This window comes from Notamacropus eugenii, chromosome 3, assembly GCF_028372415.1.
Source record: "Notamacropus eugenii isolate mMacEug1 chromosome 3, mMacEug1.pri_v2, whole genome shotgun sequence".
Lineage (NCBI taxonomy): Eukaryota > Metazoa > Chordata > Mammalia > Diprotodontia > Macropodidae > Notamacropus > Notamacropus eugenii.
In genome coordinates this window covers 363,457,257-363,461,319 of record NC_092874.1, presented here as the reverse complement: position 1 = coordinate 363,461,319, position 4,063 = coordinate 363,457,257, and the positions used below count along the sequence as shown (strand labels likewise).

At 41.4% G+C, this 4,063-nt stretch overlaps 1 pseudogene; it reads right to left on the bottom strand.

Moving 5' to 3' along the window:
- Window positions 1–1,719: 1,719 nt before the first annotated feature.
- On the bottom strand, window positions 1,720–3,358 carry LOC140531145 (eukaryotic translation initiation factor 3 subunit L pseudogene; annotated as a pseudogene).
- Between the last annotated feature and the right edge of the window lie 705 nt (window positions 3,359–4,063).

Below are 4,063 nucleotides of genomic sequence, written 5' to 3'. Positions count from 1 at the left end.
CCTTCTATTTTCTTGTAGGGTAAGATAGATTTCTATACCCCATTTCCTAAATATCTTATTTCCTGGTTGCATGTAAAAACAACTTCTAACATTCATTTTTATAGCTTTGAGTTCCACATTATCCCCCATCCCCCCTTCCCAACCACCCACATTGAGAAGGCAAGCAATTCAATAAAGGTTATACATGTGTGGTCAAGCAAAACACGTCCATAGCAGTGATGTTGTGAAAGACTAACTATATTTCCCTCTCTCTTGTCCCGTCCTCAATGTATTCAATTCTGTCCTTTGACTTGTCCCTCTACCAAACTGTTTGCTTCTGATTACCCCTCCCCTCACTCTGCTGTCCTTTGTCTTATCCTCTCTCTCTTATCTCTTTCTTCCCTGCTTTCCTGTAGGGTAAGATAAATTTACATACCAAATTGAGCATGTATGTTATTCCCTCCTGAAGTCAAAACTGATGAAAGGAAGGCTAACTTATTCCTTCTCACCTTTCCCTTCTTCTCCTTCTTCCCCTTCATTGTAAAAAGCTTTTCCTTGCTTCTTTTCTGTGAGTTGATTTGCTACATTCTACCTCTCCCTTTCTCCTTCTTCTCTCAATTCCTCTCAATCCTTAATTTTCTTTTTTAGATGTCATCCCTTCATAATCAGTTCACCTTGTGTACTCTCTCTTAATATGTATACAATATATATGTGTGTGTATGTATATGTGTATATATACACATATATGTATATATAATATATACATACATCCATTCATATGTATGCATGCATATTTATTTATATATACATATACATATGTATATTCCCTCGAACTATCCTCATACTGATAAAAGTCTCATGAGTTGCAAATATCATCTTTCCATGTAGGAATGTAAACAGTTCAACTTTGACTATAGTTTCTCTTTCCTGTTTACCTTTTCATGCTTCTCTTGACTCTTGTATTTGAAAGTCAAGTTTTCTAGTCATCTCTGGTCTTTTCATAAAGAATGCTTGAAAGTTCTCTACTTCATTGAATGGTAATTTTTTTCCCCTGAAGTATTATACTCAGTTTTGGTGGGTAGGTGATTCTTAGTTTCAATCCCAGTTCCTTTGACCTCTAGAATATCTCATTCCAAGCCCTTCCATCCCTTAATGTTGAAGCTGCCAGATCCTATGTCATCCTGATTGTATTTCTACAATACTTGAATTGTTTCTTTCAGGCTGCTTTTAATATTTTCTTCTTGACCTAGGAACTCTGGAATTTGGTTGCAAATTTCCTATGAGTTTCCTTTTGGGAACTCTTTCAGGATGTGATCAGTGGATTCTTCCCATTTCTATTTTACTCTCTGGTTCTAGAATATCAGTGCAGTTTTCCTTGATAATTTCTTGAAAGATTATGTCTAGGCTCTTCTTCTGATAGTGACTTTCAGGTAGTCCAATAATTTTAAAATTATCTCTCTTGGATCCATTTTCCAGGTGAGTTGATTTTCCAATGAGATACTTCATATTGTCTTATATTTTCTCATTCTTTTGGTTTTGTTTTATAATTTTTTCATTTCTCATAAAGTTGTTAGCTTATTGCTCCATTCTAATTTTTTTCTCTTCCTGGGATTTATTTAAATGTTAGACCTCAGTAAGTAAGGCCTGATAGTCCGGACATTACAGAACAGAAAAGTGCTGCCATCTGGACATCAGCATCCACAGGAATTCTAGATAAATGTGGTGACACATGGTGCACACTCAGGATCTCTGACCCATCTTCTTTAGGGTTCCGTTGAGTTCCTCAAATTTATGGATCTGTCAGATGAAGAAGTCTCCATAGTGGTGGGCCACCTTGGTATCAGTGATGTGGATCATGTCCTTGTTGATATAGAAGTCCACCTCAGAGGCCCACTGGAACTCGCCATCCAGAGCTGATATGCCATTCATCCACACCAGGTTCTTCATCTTGTGCTTGAAGACCAGCAGCTGGATGCGGAATTCCTGCTTCATGAGGTCCAGGAAGCTGGCCAGCTTGGTCACAGGCAGGGTGGTATAGAGCTTGAGGAAGCTGCAGATGGTAGAGAGCTGGGCCTGCTGCTGCACCTTGTCTGCAAACACCTTCAGCTGCTGTGGGAAGGGTTCCTTGTTGGGGTGCATGTTGTCATAGTTGGGCACCACAGGGGACAGGAACTTGGGGCACGAGTAGCTGAAGAGCAACTCATACACCTGAGGGTGGCCCTTCTGCATGGGCAGCATCTTGTCACCATACTTCTCCCACAGCTGCAGGTGGATGCAGATGATGATGAGGTACATGGTCAGGGCAACAGCCCTGAGTTGATCATCTCATATTTGTACGTTGTCCTCTGGAACATGCTCTTATTCCTTCAGATGTAGATCAGGATGTTGCAAAGACAAGGATGGCATCCTGGTATTGGCACATCATCAGACAGGCAAAGCCCATGTAATAATAAGTAGCGTTCTGGGACTCGGGCACCTGGGAATACATACTCTTCTTATTGACCTCAATGATCTCCAGCACCTTGATGGCCTGGTAATAATCCTTCAAGAGTGAGTGCAGCCAGAGCAGCCCCACCAGACTGAAGTAGCCAAGCATCTTGTAGAGGGAGTGCCAGCCATACTTGCCAGCCACACTCTTGGGGTCACCTCCACTGGTGTCGACCTTCAGCTGTCAGTTGATGTTGGATTTGTCTACCAGGGAGTGGAGCACATTCAGGACACTGTGGACATTTCAGATCTTGAGATTAGAATAAAGAAAGTCCATCTCCTCTTCTGATTTTTTTGGTGGTCTTGCATTGATACTGACTGAAGGACTGAAACTGTTAGATGAATTCATCGATGATATCCCACAGCCACTGGTTGGGCAGCTCAAGGTGGGCAGGGAGAATGTAGTTGAAGAAGTTGCAGTAATTGTAGTAGGATTCAAACTGCTGTTCCAAGGAAGGGCCGTCACTGACTGGCATAGATGTGTCTGTAATAAAGCTCCTTATACAGAATCAGGAAGATGGCATTGTTGCAGATTTGCAGGGCTTCGCTTCTGGCCAGGGAGTATTTTGAAGAACCTCCTTTCAGTCAGGTTGGTCCAACTGTTCTTGTAGATGTCTTGGATCTCATAGACTTTCTGATCAATGACGTCACTGGACACCCTGCTCACCTGAAACTCATAAACTTTCTGGTCAATGAGGTCAGAGACAATTTTATAGAAATATTGGATAAAGTTCTTGATCAGTTCTAGAATCATTTGATAGGTCTGCTACTCATGCTGGCATTCATAATCCAGGTACTGTTTCAGGTCCTCTGTGTGCGTGTCATGGTCACCTGGGTAAGCGTAGGGATCTTGGGCAGCCTCGTTGTCATAATCCTAAGCCGGGTAGGACATGGTGGTGAATCAGTCTCATCTCAGAGAAGGAGCAAGCAATCACAATGCCCGTTGCCTTCCATTCTAATTTTTTAAAGAACTGTTTTCTTCAGTGAGCTTTAGATCCCCTTTTCCATTTTTCCAATCTGCTTTTTAAGACATTCATCTCATTGGCTTGTTGGACTTCTTTTGCCATGTAGGTTAGTCAAATTTTAAAGATGTTATTGTCTTCAGTATTTTGGGGGTTTTCTTTAATAAGTTGTTGACTCGTTTTTCATGATTTTCCTATATCACTCTCACTTCTCTTCCCAATTTATCCTCTAGTTCTCTTATTTGATTTTCAAAATTTTTTTTGAGCTCTTCCATGGCCTAACACTAATTCATGTTTTTCTTTAGAGGTTTTGGATACAGTAGCTTTGGCTTGTCTGCTTCTGGTTGTATGTTTTGATTTTTTCTCATCACCAATGATGTAAGAAAATATCTCTTAACTGAGAAAGTAAGAATTTATAATCTGTTTCTTTTTCCCGCTTTTGCTCATTTTCCCAGTCAACTATTTGACTTTTGTGCTTTGTTAAGTGGAGGGTTCCAGAAGCAGCTGCAATTTCAGCAGTTGGCTGCCAATGCCCTGGGGCTGGGTCCCGGTCTAGGCTGGGGCTAGAAGCAGGCTGAGGTTGGGGCTGGGGCTGGGCCATGCTCCTTTCTCAGCCATGTGAGAGATCCTTTCCA